This window comes from Dermacentor andersoni, chromosome 4 (assembly GCF_023375885.2).
Source record: "Dermacentor andersoni chromosome 4, qqDerAnde1_hic_scaffold, whole genome shotgun sequence".
In the NCBI taxonomy this organism is placed as follows: domain Eukaryota; kingdom Metazoa; phylum Arthropoda; class Arachnida; order Ixodida; family Ixodidae; genus Dermacentor; species Dermacentor andersoni.
The window spans coordinates 209,906,055-209,923,104 of record NC_092817.1 but is presented as its reverse complement, the minus strand read 5'-3'; the positions used below and the strand labels follow the sequence as shown (position 1 = coordinate 209,923,104).

At 48.1% G+C, this 17,050-nt stretch overlaps 1 pseudogene; it reads right to left on the bottom strand.

The window, feature by feature from the left end:
- Positions 1 to 5,296: 5,296 nt before the first annotated feature.
- LOC126538441 (putative nuclease HARBI1) lies at positions 5,297 to 8,378 on the bottom strand (annotated as a pseudogene).
- Positions 8,379 to 17,050: the final 8,672 nt, after the last annotated feature.

Here is a 17,050-nt window from a genome sequence, read left to right as displayed (position 1 = left end):
ACGCCGCCTAACAACGGGGTTACTTGGGCGCGGAAAGAAGGCTATTCCTCTTTGTCTGCGGGTCGTTAAGCGGCGCGGACGTTCCGCGCGTACGCCGATCCATGCTTCTGCGAGACGGTCTCGAGGGGCCTCGTTAGAACGCGCCAAATCTTGCTTGAGGCAGCGACGGCGTTCTTTAATATCTCGGGACTAATGTTGTCAATACCGGGTGAAGTGGATATTTTGAGGTTACTATAATGAGAAATTTAAAGGGACCCTAAAGGCAAATACTAAGTCGACGTGGACTGTTTAAATACCATTAGAGAAACCTCGTAACGCTTGTTTCACGCCAAGAAATAACCGAATCCCGTATTCAGAAATGCGCCTGAACTTGAAGCTGCGCCTTGACTTGAACAAGTCCGGCTCAAGACTACAGCCTACTTGAGCACGCTGAAGGCAGCCATCACGTTTCATAAACGTTTACCGCTGCCTTCCTTCGAAGGGGTAAGGCAGCTGGCGAGGATCAGGTAATAGCAGATTTGTTGAAGGATGGTGGACACATTGTTCTAGTAAAACTGGCCACCGTGTATACGCAATGCCTCATGACCTCTAGCGAACCGGTATCTTGGAAGAACGCTAACATTATCCTAATCCATAAAAAGAGGGATGCCAGAGACTTGATAAATTATAGACCGATCAGCTTACTGTCCGTTGCCTACAAAGTATTTACTAAGGTAATCGCAAATAAAATCAGGAGCACCTTAGACTTCTGTCAACCAAAGGACCAAGCAGGATTTCGTAAAAGCTACTCAACAATAGACCATATTCACACTATTTAGACCCACCCTTCTGCTTTGCCTCTACAGGTCAGTGAGCATGCATTGCAATTGGTCCCCTGAGTTACTAAGCAAGGCAATATCATCAGCGAATCGCCAGTTACTAAGGTATACTCCATTAACTCCTATCCCCGATTCTTCCCAATCCAGGTCTCTGAATACCTCCTGTAAACACGCTGCGAATAGCATTGGAGAGGGTATCTTCCTGCCTGACGCCTTTCTTTATTGGGATTTTGTTGGTTCCTTTATGGAGGACAACGGTGGCTGTGGAGCCGCTATAGATATCTTTCAGTATTTTTACGCATGGCTCGTCTACACCCTGATTCCATAATGCCTCCACGACTGCTGAGGTTCCGAATGAATCGAAGGCTTTCTCGTAATCAATGAAAGCTATATATAAGGTTTGGTTATGTTCCGCACCGTGCCCAAGCTATGACGCGGTGTATATCTGGGAGCGAGATTACCAGAATGAATGACAATAATAATATCTCATATATGTGTAGAACCAACGATTTCCGGAAAGGTTAAGCAAGGTGCCCATTTGCAGACAGTCATAGGTAGAAAAAAAGAAACAAAAAAAAAAAAAACAACGCAAAAAATAGCCACAACCATTCAAGTCGATCCACTGCCGCTCAACGGTCACATTTAAAATGGCGTCGTAGAAGATGACAGCACCGTCTGGCTCACGAAAACCAGCACCTCGCTTCACACCAGAGGAAAAGTCTCTTTTTGTGAGCTTGGTTAACAATCACAACAAAGTTCTAAAATAGAAGACGGACGTCGCATCACTGAGCGCCAAAACTGCGTTATGGAAGAAGCTTGCAGTGGAGTACAACGCACAGCATGGTGGCACGCCTCGAGATTTCAACTGAAAAAATGTTGGCGAAACATAAAACAGAAATGGAAAGAAGAGAATTCCGAAGAAAAAAGAAAATTCACAAGACGGGTAAGCAGTGTTTTATGTATGACGGTACGTAGAAGACTAGCATAATTGTGTAGGACATGGGAATTGCGTTGTCAAACTGTGTGTGGTGTCGACAGTACATTGGCTTCGGTGATTTTATGCTTGCTGAGACTCGCGTCATTGACTGCGAAAACGACGAAACACCGCTACGCATAAAGTGCACGGACAGCGCATCGTCCTGTGTCTTCGTGGTATTTATGTCTTCGCGTTTCGACGTTGTCACGCTAAATAACATTGCCACTTTTTCGCGCGTTTGTACTGTACTGCTTGCACGTGTGCTTCATGTAACGTTGAGATTTGCAGGTGGCCGGAATGGTTCATGGTACAAAGGTTTTTCTTCAAAGCAATGAGCGTGATGCGTAAGCACTTCTCGCGTGATGCGTATGCTAGAACACATGATGGCGGTCACATGGGGCGTAGGGTACCACACAATATGAGACAACACAGCTTAGGTTTGCTGAAATCAGGTATTAGGCTAGAAATATTTTATGCAACAAGCAAGCTGTTCCAGCAGCATATCATGCTCATTCTACTGCTCTGAAAAGTAATGTCTTTTTAAATGGTGCCCCGACACAATTGTATGTTGGCAAACACAGCTTAGCAGTAGTTTGACACGCTCAAGGTACTTTATTTCAGTACGATCAGATGCACATAGGCTCCAGTTCACAAAATTTGGCACTGAATCACATTTCATAAGTCCTAAACTGCCCTATTAATATAACAGCCTGCCTACTTGTTTGTAAACAGTACATGAATGTTTGCTACATCCTTTTTCGGCGAGACACTGAACAGCCTCAACGACCATAGTGTGTTGCATCCACAATACAGCAGTGACATTTTATGCAGTACCACATGGTGTTCTAAACATACGCTGAAAGGCAATGCAGGTAACCGCAATAGAAATATTAGAAAAAAGATTAAAAAATTTATACAAATGCACAGAGCTGCTAGAACTATATTTGACATGGCATGATTCTATGATAACAGTGTTCTGCTGGTGGAGGTAGAACTGTGTAATGGAAATTGTAGTACCGCTTTTGTGTAATGATGTTCACGAGACGCAGAAATTCTAGACGCAATAGTGCCCTTTGTGTAGGTGTGGCAGAAAGAAGCTCTCCACTGAAAATTCTATATGTGCTGTAGAGAGAAGAGAGCTATGCGTATAAAGGCAGTGAGGTCAGCCCGAGCTATACCTTTATCCGGCTTGCTACTCTACACTGGGATAAAGGGACGGGGAGAAAAAGAGCTGATGAATGATATAAGTAGTAGGTGTGTATATATAAGCTCACAACATTGTAGTATCACTGACGCCATGTGTGTAGTTCAGTGGCTTGTAGAAAGGCTACCGCAGTGCTTGTAATCAAAGCAGCGCTGTTTGCATTAGGACAAGGACCCAAAAGAAACTGGTTTGATAGCGGCCTCTCTACGACTACATGCACGCCAATAGAACCTGCTCCACATTTCTCTACTAGGACATAGTGACTAGATTGTGTCCCTCTCATCCATCATGAAGCAGTGTACTGCGGTTCAAAATTAATATTCGTACACCTTTATCTATAATAACTTTAGAGAACATGAAATGTGGCACCATGCTATACTGTAATACACCTTGCATGCAATACTGGAAAGGACGTGAGAAAAAGAGGGTCACAGCGGTTTCAGCAACCTGCTCGAAATCAAATATGTTGAACGTTCTTATTCAATGTGCATCGTGTACCGGCCCACTCAGAGTACTTTCAATGTACTTCATAGAATGGAACAACTGTAACGCATTTCTTTAGGAGGAGGAGCTGCCGCAGCAGACATGACACCACTGTCAGCATTGGTTGGGGCTGTGACAGGTCACATGGCCACCAGAATACTAAATGAAGACGATTCAGATGGAGCGGTCTATCTCCCCCCAGTGGACAGCGAGACTGTTGTTCGGCTCCTGCAGCCAACGATAACAAGCGAATTGGAACCAGTATATGACTATTATTATATAGTACTATTTCATGAAACACCTTGCAAAGATTTCGTGGCATGAAATTTGAAGGCAATCTGCTGTGAGTAAAGTGGGAGGAACCACTTCCCAGTTCATCGTGTTTTCCGAGGCTTTGTTGCTGTATACATGTCTGTGCAATTGGTACCTTCAGCCTGTTTGTTGTACAGTGCGCAGAAGTTACATATGTCTTTAGAAGGCATTTAGGCTTTTTCACGGCCCTCAGCTGAATATGTCGAATGGAATTTGTTGGGGCATTTACATTCAGTGATGCAAAGCTTGCTGCATAATGACCATCATGTTGAACTTATGATCATTTCAGAGGAGCACAGGAGCCATGGCCATCTACGGAACGACCAGTGAAGGGGAAATGACGTCACCATTGCTGCAGGTGCACCCATTGTGGATGACACTGCAGCTGCGCCGGAGCTTATTGACAATGAGTCAAACAAGGAGAATTAGCCCGAAGACCCAATCAGAGAAGCTACAAGCCACAGGCCACCCAGAGGCAGGATTGCACTCCTCGAGAGAACATTAGCATCAGAAAATGAAGTCAGTATTGGTTTGCTCAGGGAGGAGCATGAGATCCGAATGCGCCTCATGGAGAAAGGACACAGAGACAACTTTCAGAGAAGAAATGAAGAACATAAGCTCAAATGGAAATATTGATTGTTCAGAAACAAGTTGAGCTAGCGAAATTCAATGGGATGAATAAAGGAATGCAGAGTATTTGAAATTTGGTTAAAGCCTTTAGTGTAAATTAGGCCATAGAATATGAGATGATATAGTGCAGTTTTCACCTCATGTGCATTCGTAAAAATGCTAGAACGGTTATAGAAGCTGTGGTAAAGCAATTACTGCACAAACATATGAAACATGGAATAAGAATTTGCAGCATGCAGTTGGCTGCATGACACCCTGAGGCTGCATGTCTAATCACTAACTGAATTTTTAGCAGATATGGTCTTTTTAATTTTCGTGTGTGTCTGTAGTGCCATAAAGATGACACACGGCTGATAGAAGAGCCCTAAACTCATTACCCAAATATTCAGTAGGGGTGTGTGAATACTCAAAATTTTTCGAGTATTTCAAGACGTCAACTGCGCCCAATTATACAAAATTGTAGCAAAAGCACGGTAAGTTTTCACACCTCGGGCATAGTGTAGACATAAAACATGAGAGCTGGCGTAGTGGAACAGGCTGCGTCGCTTAGATAGCCATACATTACAGGCTATGCACCGACCACCCCCACACTCTAAAGAGTTCTGCGCATGCAAAGAAACTACTTGTCTGCTCCTAATGCTCCGTTTGTGCTTTTAATAAACAAAACTTCATAATGCGCTATGTAATGACAGAACCTTCCTGACTATACGGGGATGTGAACATTGTTTTATATTAATGCTGCTAACGCCTGTTAATTATTCCAAAGCTATCCTATTCGATTCTGGATGATTTGCATTCGATTCGGTCTCAACAATCGCTGTTCGCACACCCAAATTATTCAGAAAGTCTGAGGTGGATTTGGAACAACAATCGTTAGGAGAAACTTCTCTGGATAAGAAGTTGCCGTGCATGCATGCCAGGTATATTGTCTCCCACACCATTAACACTTGGCAGGTGTTCTTGGAAGGTATTTCTTCCTGTAAGTCTGCATCGGCTAGTGGGAGCATGGAGACCAAAAGGCTCGGGATCCCTTCGTAGGAGGGTCACGTTGTGCAGGGCAGCGCAAGCTGTTATTATGCGAGCTGCATTACGAGGCTACTGCTGGAGCTTCATGTCTAAGCAGGGGAAGCACCTTTTCCACACTCCAAAGGCCCTTTCTATGGAGTTGCGGGTCTTGATGTGCGCCTTGTTGTACCTGATAGAATCACAATACGATGCAATTAGTACATTTTCGAATACAGACTGTACATTGAATTGTGCCAAAGCTTTCCTTCCGTGTAGTTAGCACAGATCCACATTGAATGCCTACACATATATTCAGTTTCTTGCAAACGATGTAGCAAATAGCTAGGTTGACATTCGTTCTGCCTAGCCATTTTTCATTACAGACCATTGTATTGAACGGATTTTTAACAATCTAGCGCTATATAGGTGACACCATCTCTGTGCTCTTGTTGCCGCAGCAGATAACAGAGGAACAGTTTCTTGCTTCTGCGTTATAGCTAGTCACTGTAACACACACAGTTCTTGCAAACGATGTAGCAAATAGCTAGGTTGACATTCGTTCTGCCTAGCCATTTTTCATTACAGACCATTGTATTGAATGGAGTTTTAACAATCTAGCGCTATATAGGTGACACCATCTCTGTGCTCTTGTTGCCGCAGCAGATAACAGAGGAACAGTTTGTTGCTTCTGCGTTATAGCTAGTCACTGTAACACACTTCAGGTGTACTGCATAGCTTTACAAAACATGGTATGTTATTATGGAGAGAAGTGCTATCTATCATATACACCCCTCAAAAGATTAGGCATTACTTGCCTGCCTTTTGCTGAGTTGACTGGACTTGGCCCAGCAATGGGGGTCATCAAGAAAGGAGAGCAGGCGTAACCCATGTTCCCAAGCAGCAGACCAGGCATAGGGTGCTTTCGTACATAACACGTACTCGAGAATTATGGAATATGCGACTGTCATGTGCAGACCCTGGCCCGCTCGCTACAACGTTGAGAAACTGCAGCATTGGTCCCGCAACTGCCTGCAGAAAGTAAAGTATGAGCGCATGAACAGCTTGTTGTAGTTGCAACTGCTGTAACTACATTTTACCTCTCAGCAAGACGGAAGATCAAAATCTGAAAACTGCTAAAGGCCATCTCACAAATATTTAACTAACTAAAAATTTCAGGTGGCCAATAATTCTAGGCCGCTTTTGCCACGGCACATGTAAACAATGGAATTTATTGCACAGCTCGTAGTGGTCACGATGCACAGAAATGTGATAGCCCTTTTCTTACGTTGTCAAATCAAAATGTGTGCACGTGCACAGCATATTTCTTCGTGATCAGCAAGCGAAGCTCGTCTTCGCCGCACATTTACGCTTCGTATAAATGGCCTGAAAGTGTAACAGTTGAGACCACACACTCTAAAACCAGTGCTCGTACTGTCTCGCCGTTAAATATTGAGTGAATGAATATGACGTGCGTAACTTTGTTATTTAAAACAGCATGCGAAAATTGTAATATGACGATTAAGACTTTCACCGCGGCTTTTACGTTTCTGCAAAACTAATCGCTTACCATGCCTACACATTGTGAAAAAGGGCTTACCTGAACGTTAAGAGAAAACACTCCTTTGCGGTTGCGGTAAACTGCGTTATCGCCTCCGGGACTCTTGATGCGTACATGTGTGTCGTCGATGCAGCCCGTCAGCCTGGAGAAGTGGGAGATCTCGTCAACTCTCGCATCACACCTGATAACTGTGAAGCATCCGGGAAGCGGACAACTGCTCGGAACAGGTGCCTCGCAAAAAGGGGCGTCACTCTTTTCACCTTGCGATATACTGTGGGCCGAGACACATTAACCAAGTCTCCGCTCAAAGTTTGAAAGGTTCCGGCGCCGTAAAACCGCAGTGCCACAAGGAGCTGCAGCACGGGTGTCAGCGGTAGTCCTCAGTTGTCGTAGCTCCCTTCAAATGGCAGAAAGGCGAGCAGCTCACGAACTGTTTGCTTCGTGAAGCGATACCGAGTGATGAATTCATGTCGTCGTAGACCTCCACCGGGTTCGATCTGTCGCGCATTCATGGCCGTGGCACAGTTTGCATGTAAAATGCATCACCGAAGACGACATCACAGGCTCTACACGCCAATTGGTACGCGCTAATTCTTCTGGCGACGTTGCTCCTATGAACCGCCATGGCTCCTCAACCTCTCAAAGCCCACTGCAAGGTAGAGTTGGCCCTGTCTTGAAGTTTTCGCGTATGTGGTCAAGTGAAGTCCGCCGCGAGGAGGCGCTTCAAGTCAAGGAGGTTTATGATGCGCGTTGGCGCCGACCTTGAGGTGGCCGCAAGTCGAGTTCGAGTCAAGGCGCATTTATGAATACGGGGGTTAGTTTACAAGAAAATTGTATCTTAAGGCTCCGAATACTTTTTTCGAGATACAAATCTCCCGCTACCCTACCGGGGAAGTAGTGACGTTGCATACGCCATCATCGCCCTTTGCTGGCGTCGGTGGGTAAAACAGAGCCCGACGAATGGCGGCACCGAGCCAAGACAGAGCTCTTCGCCCGGCAGCGATATATCTGCAAGTGAGTATGACGTGGTGAGGGAAAGGCGCCACTGGCCACGCTGCGGAGGAGGGACCCAATATTAACTGTGATTCATGCAGAGGGTGGGTGTACTTTGATGAAACACCCTTCGACGACCTGAAGGCTGCCACCGATGCGGACGCTTTCACATGTCAAGTCTGCAAAAGGCTGGACAATCTCGAAACACGCCTAAAGTATCACTCATGCCGAACCGGCACAGCCCTTCAAACTAGAGTTGAATATCTGGAGAAGCTTTTACAGGAACTGCCTGAAAAACGCCATCAACAGCCGACAGAAGAGGCAAACGTCACAGACATCGAAGGGGACCAACATACCTCCAAACGGTCGTGGGGCGCCGACACGGCGAACCAGGACCATCTGATGATGGGGCCAGTGGCTGCCACAACATACAGCACTGAGGAGGCCTCCACCAGACAAGGAACCGGCCACACCAACGGAACAGGATGCGTCTCAATAGAGCCTCAAATCCCAAAGCCCCGCCATGCGCTCCCCTGCAGACACACAGCTTGACCTACCGGGTGTGAAGCAGCACGAAAACCCAGGAGATGCAGGAAAACACAGCCCCGACAAGAAGCCTCGCAGGGACGAAAGGCGGACCACCCTGGAAGGGCCCCCGCTCATGCAAACATCCGAATGTGCTGGTGCTGGTGATGGCTCTCAGCCACGGAGAACCAGTGACACCGGGAAACGCGACAAGCGGCACGAGACCGGAAGCCCCCGTTTTCATCGGAACTCGCAAATCTGCCCATTGGTGGGAATACAAAGGGAGGTAGTGCTGTTCGGCGACAAGAACGTTGATCTAGTAGCTTGACTGTTATGGCCGAGCTTGGATCTCGGGCTGCCCTCGAGTTCATATATAGGCTGCCGCCGCCATCGCCTATGCAAACAAATACGAGCAGGGCGCCGAACCAGCGCCGCGAAAGTACATCCTACATGCCAGGCTCCATGACGTATTGAAAGGTACCCCGGAGGAGGTGGCACAGGTCCTCGACCTACAGTGGACAGGGCGGCCTGGGAGCCTCATCGTCTGCTCCATTCCAGAGATATACAGCAGGGGTGGTGAAACACGGGCTGCTGTTGTGCTCGCCAATGCTAAGATCAAGAAGTGGTGCCGGAGGACAGGAAACCGTTTACTGGACTTAGGGAAGGGGGAGCTGTCGACTGGTTTCCACAAGGACGGCCTACACTATAACGATGTGACAGCGCGGCAGGTTGGCTGAATCATCGGCACGGTGGCAGCGCCTTTTTTAGGCCTTCGACTATCACGTCGACGAGAAAAGACGACACAGGACTGGAGGACACATGGACAAATGCCAGCCCCACAAGCCATCTGGACCTACGCATTGGAGCAGGGCACGGAGGGAACCGCGCCTGACAAGCCGAGGGGAGCATTGGCATGGGGGCAGTACAGGTCGAGGTCAGAGAGGTCTAGCCCAGCTCATCGAGGAGGTCCTCTAGAACGTGCTGGCCAATAAATGGCCCGCTCGGTGAAAAAAGTCCACAGTGCCAACAGAGGTGTGCGACTTAGCCCGCAACATCCAAATATCCAAAGGCGGAGGCGCAGAACTCGACACCAGAAAATAAGGCACATTATCGGTCGCCTTCCTTAACCTATATGGTGGCCGACGCTTAGCAAAATGGTAAGAGTTCTACATAGGAATGGAAGAAGAGGGCATCACGTTGTACGGAGTGGTGAAGACAAATTTAGGGGACCTGGAGAGACCACCACTCAATCTACTTTGGAACTGGGCTGGCTGTAACAGAGAAAGTACATCCCGGAAGAGTGGAGGCGTGGGGTTTCTGTGGCGAGATGGCAACACCTGGTCACCACTCGAGGACTCCTGTGTGGAACACATCTGGCTGTCCGGCTACATACACGCAACGCCCGTCTTAGCTTGTGTAGTTTACCTCAGTGTTTCTTCAAGTCAATACTGAGAACTCCTACGTCGTGCGCTGCATCAAGCACGACATCGAACGCTGGGGCCACAGTCGGGAAGTACTGATCCTAGGCGCCTTTACAGGCCACATTAAGGAGCTCGATGGTCACTCCGACCATAATGGGAGGCTCTTGCTCGAGCTGGCCCAGGAGCTTTTCCTCGAAATTGCAAACCTTCAGGCTGACTGCGAGGGCACGTTTACATGGTGTGCGCGGGGCCAGAACTTGAGCATCGATTATGAACTTGTGTCGCTGAACTTCGGCAAAACCCTACAGGATGTCCACATTGATGAGGAAGGCCGGTACAGTTTGGGGAGCAACTACAACCGCCTCAGGCTGCAGTTTAAGCATCCCCTTGGCGCCGACAGTCGAAGAAACGCGAACCCGCAGTGCGGTTACTTCCCGAAGCGGCATAAGAAAATGTGGCCAACGAATTTGAACTAAGTCCCTGCCACGAAGAAGCGGAGACCTACGAGCAGTACATTGACCAGCTCCGCCGGATCATGTGGAAACACGAAAAGATTGCCAACGCGCATCAAGGGGTAAGAAGGAAGAGCTGGTGGGACGGGGAGGTCCAGGCAGCACTGAAGGCTCGCCGAGCTGCCAACCGGTACCACCGCCACGTGGTTAAGAGTCCTCACAGCGAGGATGTCCAGGGGACATGGCAGGAATATCTGCACTGAAAACGGGAGATGCAGGCTATCACGCAGCGCAAGATGGCAGAGGCCAACCACAAGACGCTCCTGAGAATTAAATCTGCAGGCACAGGAGCAGCAGTCAAATTCTGGACGTATGTGTCTCGCCTTGATGGCAAAGCTGCACAGCCTCAAGTTCGCACAGAGTCAATGGGGGCCAAAGAGAATGGTCTCCACCGAGCCTTAACTGACCATATCCGGCAACTATATGCGCCGCCACCACAGAGTTAACCCGCTGTGCCCCTCATTGCCCCAGATCGCTCAGGCTTGGCGGGTACCGACCATCAGACGTGGAGAGTGTCTCGGAGTGCCGTTGATAGGGCAATCACGAGAATAGGTGGGCGCACTGCTCGAGGCCTTGACGGTATTCCGACGGGACTTGTGAAATGTCTCGGTGCTGAATCACGGTCACAGCTGGCTGATTTCTTCACCGAAATTCTGGATGGTGGACCAACACCTATAGACTGGCTACGCGGCAAGGTGATCCTGCTCCCCAAAAGGGGTGGCGACTCCGACCTTCTACGTGATTGCGGGCCACTTACAATCACTAGCGTAGAGTATCGCCCAAGTGATAAAGGCTTGGATGACTGCGTGGGCCGAAGGGGGGGGGGGCACCTCACGGAATTGCAGAATGGTTTTCGGCGTGACCGACGGTTCGAGGACAACTTGTTTTTCCTGGGCCAATGTATAGAGGTCGCACGAAAGGAGGAACGTGGGCTGATTAGCTGCTTTCTTGATGTGACGAAGGCCTACGACAGTGTCCCGCACGAGCTACTGCTACGACATATTGAGGCGCTTGGGATGACGCCCACATGAACTCTGCTTATCAGATGCTTCAATGCAGACAGCACGGTTGTAGCTACCCTGAAAGGCGCCTCCTCGAGCGAGGTAGTGGTGGGCAAGGGTTTAAAACAGGGTTGCCCACTCTCGCCCTTACTCTATATGCTGCATACCGCATGTGTAGAGCGCACGCTTGGCCTCCAGGGTAGGCTTTGTGTTGGAGAAAAGAAGTGATGGGCTCAGGGAGCAGCAAGCGTTGCCAGGTCTGGTATTTGCAGATGACATAGTGCTGCTGGCGGGGAACACTGGCGATCTGCAGACCCTTATCACCAGCTGTGCCGAAGCCGTGGCGCCACTGGGACTGCAGTTTAACACGATGAAATCGGCAGTGATCGCCTTCTCTGGCCTGAGGCACCCGGCTCGCTGACACTACTATGCGGAGGACTACTGCCCCAGGCAACTGAGTACCGATACTTCGCTCTGAACTTCAGCGCGCAACAAGATTAATCGGCAAACCATGAATAACACCTGAGAGGGACATCCCAGTGGGCCAGCCAAATACTCAGCAGGAAGTGCCTGTGGGGATTCAATCGCTTCACTATGAATACTTTGTTTAGCGCAAAACGACAGAGACAAGAAAGACGACAGGACAAGGCGCTACTCTCAACTGACATCATTTTATTGCGTCAGTCCTTTATAGACAGCTCAAACCAGAGGAACATGCGCAGTGAGCACCATGCGGCGGAGCCACCAACATCAACTCTGCCACCAGAGTTGATGTTGCCACCACCAACTCTGTCGTTTTGCGCTAAACAAAGTATTCATGGATTCGCACCAAGTAGTCCGCCAACGCATTGCGCTTTACTATGGTGCGAGAGCTGTGGAAAACCGTACACGTGCCTGCACTGACGTTTGCCAGTGCAGTCATAACCCGACAGCGTAGACACGAGAATGGCTGGAACGCAGCCAGCGCGTTGTAGAGAGACTGGCTCCGGGCTGCCACGGCAACGTGGCAAACGAGACAATCCAGGGTGACCTCGGCTGGTCCCGGTTTGAAGCGCGCGAGGCACACAGCAAGCTGGCGTACGAGGGCAGGTTGCACCTGATGCAGCCACACCGCTGGGCACGGCGTATGTTTGATTACACACACCGCAATGAAATCCACACCAGGCGGACGAAAAGGCTGCAGCAGCTGTCCAAGAAATACGGCTTTTTCTCGAGCCCTGTACAGGAGGAGACCGAGCGAAAGTGGGCCAATGCAGTCGAGACCCTGGTGCGACAGACGGAGGCGGACAGTTGGCGGCGAGAAATGGAGGGAAGTCCACACTGAAACTCTATAGGGAATGCAAACAAGAGACCCGTGTGAAAACCCTCTACGAAAATAGTGTAGCCAGCAGCCACCTCTTCGAGGCACGAGCCGGCGCTCTCAGAACTCTGTTTTACCGACGGCGCTTTGACGACAACGTGGGAAGCGCTATGTGCAGAGTGTGTGGTGCGGACGAAGAGATAATTGAACATTTGGTCCTGCACTGCGCGAGCCTCACACCAGCGCCTACAGATGGCACCACGCTACTGCTAGCGCTCGGCTTCTTCCCCAGTGTTCCATCTAGCGGTGGCGGCGGCGACCAAGTGGCCACAACCAAGAGTCGATTTAATGAGTGGTGGGACATAGTGCGCGCACATCAACGGCGAAACTTGGCGTGTGCCTGATATTGACATTGACAGTGTGTGCGAATGCATGTGTGACTGTGCTTATGTGTGCATGTACCCGATATGTGTTACCTACCAAGGCCAGGGCATCGCTACTTTTTCACGGTGATGCCCACCCGTTACAAAGGGTGCGACCAATAAATTCAATCTAATCCAAGAGTGGCGGATTCACCGCTGCAGCTGCTTTTTGGTCACGTGGCGTAGACCGTTCGGGCATCCCGCGACATCACATAGAAGTTGAATTCTCTGCTTCTTGTAGTTTTTGCGAGTTTCGCGAGCCAGCAAAACCAGCGCAGTACTACGTGATGAAGAAAGTATTGAAACGCGAAGGCGTGGGCGGTGCAGACCCGAGCGAAAACGAAGCCTTTCGACCGCCCGCGTCGTTGTCAACGAAAATTTCAATTTCTTTCTTCTAAACATGAAACGGAACTGGTCAAGTAGTATATTATTTCGTGTCATAATACAATATGAGGATGCTTTTCTTGCGACGAGTAGTTGAGCACAAGTGACAGAATTCAACTGAGGAGTGCTTTCGCCATCGTGCAAGTGAAAAAGGTTTGCAGCCACTGACGGGCAAGTGCTTGAATGTCCCGGGGGAGACTCAAATCATGTCCTGTATTTACCTCGAGTTCTCGATTTTTAAGGCTTTGTTCACGATAATATTGACGCCTTAGAGGTTCTATAGCACTAATATATCGTTTAGCTTGACTTAGTATTTGTCTCTAGTTAAGTTGGCGAAAAGTTGGAATATTGGAAAAGTCCTCCTGAGTGAAAACAGATGAAAAAAATGTGTTGAATACGGTGGGGCAATCGGCGCTAGAAATGGGTATGTTTTCTGTTCCGTGTAAAGTTATGATGTATTAGTATCTCTTGTCGGAGATATGGTTCGCAAAATTTTTTCGGGATTGAAAGTTAGCAGTGATGGTCGGTCTTGTGAGTAGAATTTGTCTTTTGTGGAAGATATCGCTGAGCAGTAATTTAAACAGTCTGTATATCTGCCAAGCCTCAGCAGTGCGCACGCGTTTAGACCTGTTATACGAACGCTTCTTTCTATTCCTTAGTTTGCGAAGGGACTTGCTGAACCAAGGGCTGGATTGGTCGTTAGTTAAGGAGACTATCGGGACGTACTGGTCTACTAACGCAGTTAATTTATCCCTGCAGAGTACCCAGTTCTGGTTTACTGATCGGCAATTAAATGAAGGTAGTAGCACTTGGCAAAAAATATTATTCTATTTGGGAGGTAATCTCATCGTAATTTGCCCTGTTATAACCGCGAATTTGTTTAGTTGTTGTGCCAGACACGGAGTTCGTGATGCTAATAGGTAGTTGAATGAGGTTATGATCACTAAAGCTGCTCATATTTGAAATGCAAATTATTGTGTCAGGAGCGTTTGTGAAAACCAAGTCCAAGATATTGGCCGCGCGTGTAGGCGCCTTCACAATGCGGAAGAGGTTCAAATCTAACATTTTACACACACGCACACAGAGGCACACGTGTATATATATATATATATATATATATATATATATATATACATATATATATATATATATTGACACGTGAACTTATCTGTATCGGGCAACCACGTTTCGCCGCCCAACAAATGTAATCGCACAGCGTGGGACGGGCCTGCATGTATCCGAAGTTTCTGGAAAGTTATCGATGCTTCTCTCCGCTGTCTGTTGTCGCCGAACCTTATGTTATCTGATTTCATCGTGTGACGCGAATGGTGTAGAACTTTGTGGAAGGCACGCGGGTCCGAACGATTAGTCTGGAACATTCGACGACTGCTCTATAAAAGCCGACGCGCTTGACCCGCTGATCAGATTTTCGACGATCGCCGACCGTGTTCGCCGCTATCGTTGTGCTATAAGTGTAGCCTCTTGTGTGGGCACAGGTTCGCCCAATAAAAGTTAGTTTTGTGAGTTTTGTGTTTCACAGTATTGCTACTATGTTCTTTGACGTCACGACCACGTGACAATATATATATATATATATATATATATATATATATATATATATATATATATATACACGTGTGTCTGTGTCGAGTGAACTCCTTAAGAACACATTGCAAAGGGGTGTAGGGGGGTTTAATCATGGATCCGGGACCTCAACGAGTTGCGACGCAATGCCTACGGCATTTCTCTCGCATTTATGACTAAATTGCTATTAAATTTTTCCCTCCCGATGTGTAAGGTAGCCAATCGCGCACGTCCCTACTTAACCTCCCTGCCTTTTCTGTTCCATTCTCCGTCCTTTTCACTGTGATGTTGTGTTGTCTTTTGTCAGTAACCTGCCTTGGGCGAAGTACGAAGCGAAAAAATCCTAGGTGGCCGCGGGCAGTTCTTTTCGGATTCGTGATACGTCAAATTAAATTCCCCTTTTCTATCTACTCCTAAATGGCAGCGATATAGGCGAGGTGAGTTACGGTAGCTCGTCGGTTTGGACTAATGCCGCTCTTCGCACAGCACTTTCGTCTTTTGCGTGGTTGTGAACTGGAGTGAAAGGCAGAAGAGTAACACGCCTTCCCGAAATATAAAACATTCAGAATAACTCTTTGTTCGAAGATTGGCCATATGTCAAGGGACCACGATATCAACCACTGCCAAGTCGGTATCAGCTTGCAATGGGGCAACTCAGGTGAAACGGTTTCAAGTAGAAAGCGAGAGGTAGAGAACTACAAGAGAGGGAAGGCAGAAAGATTAACCAGACGCATTTCCGTCTTGCTGCCCTGCACGGGGGGAAGGGAGTATGGAGATGAAGAGAGAGATAGAGAGGAGATAGGATTAGCCAAGTTTCGCACACGTTTAAAGCATCGCACCGACTCTGCAAGTAGTCGCCAAGGCCTGTTGGCGTGAAGTACTGCAACAACGCTTTCGTGGCTTTCTGTGCCAGCGATGCGTACGGTCATGACTCAAGGATATGCATTTCTCAAAATGCGCGAGTCCAGCCGCTTCAATGCTGCCCGGAGAGCTTCACGCTCAACGTCGTACTGGGGACACAGACATATGTTCAATCGTTTCTCTAGTTCTACAAGATTCGCACATGGACGTATCCGCCATTCTTATGTGGAGCGAGTAGGCTTTTGTAAATGCCACCCCGACCCAGATAGGCTTCTAATTATCATAAGGATACTTTTGTTGAAATTTTCTTCCTTGCGACCTGGATAAAGTTTACTAATAAGTATGTAAGTGTAACGTGTTCTTGAGATCTCCTGTTAATGTCAGCGTTGCTGCCTTCTACAACCTCCTAGATAAAAAGGTCAATTGTGAATAGTAAATTATTTCGTTACAAGCGTTAATGCACACGCATCAAAAGTCCCAGTCCATTTCCCGGTATTCACCTAATGAAAATGATGCACACTTATACTGTCAAGTTGTAGTGATGTGAAGAACAAAGCAGTTCCAAAGGTGAGTCTCGAATCCAACTCAATATAGGCGAGCTTGCGTTGAAAAAAAAAAGAACACTCAAAGGACAGCGACGGCTGCGCACAATGCCGTCCTTCGTCGAAATTGGATCTAGGGATCAAAGCATCGGTTCAACAGACTTGAATGCTCGTAGATTGCAGCGAAATCACGGTCGCTCGTACGTGATCGAGAATGTACACCGGTATTCACTTCACACGCGCAATCTGATTAGATAGCGCGTTTTCTCTATTGAATCGGTAACATTCTGGATGTTTCTGGGACACGTGGTCAGCGCGGAAGGCGTTAGCCCCGATCCCGCGAAAACTGTCGCTGTAGCCTCGTTTCCAACACCGACCGACAAGAAAGGTGTCCGACGCTTCCTGGGCCTTTGCGCATACTACCGGCTTTTCATAGAAAATTTTTCGAAGATGGCGGAGCCGCTGACTCGCCTCACGAGGGACGATGTATCGTTCGTCTGGGCCTCAGAGCAAGAGACT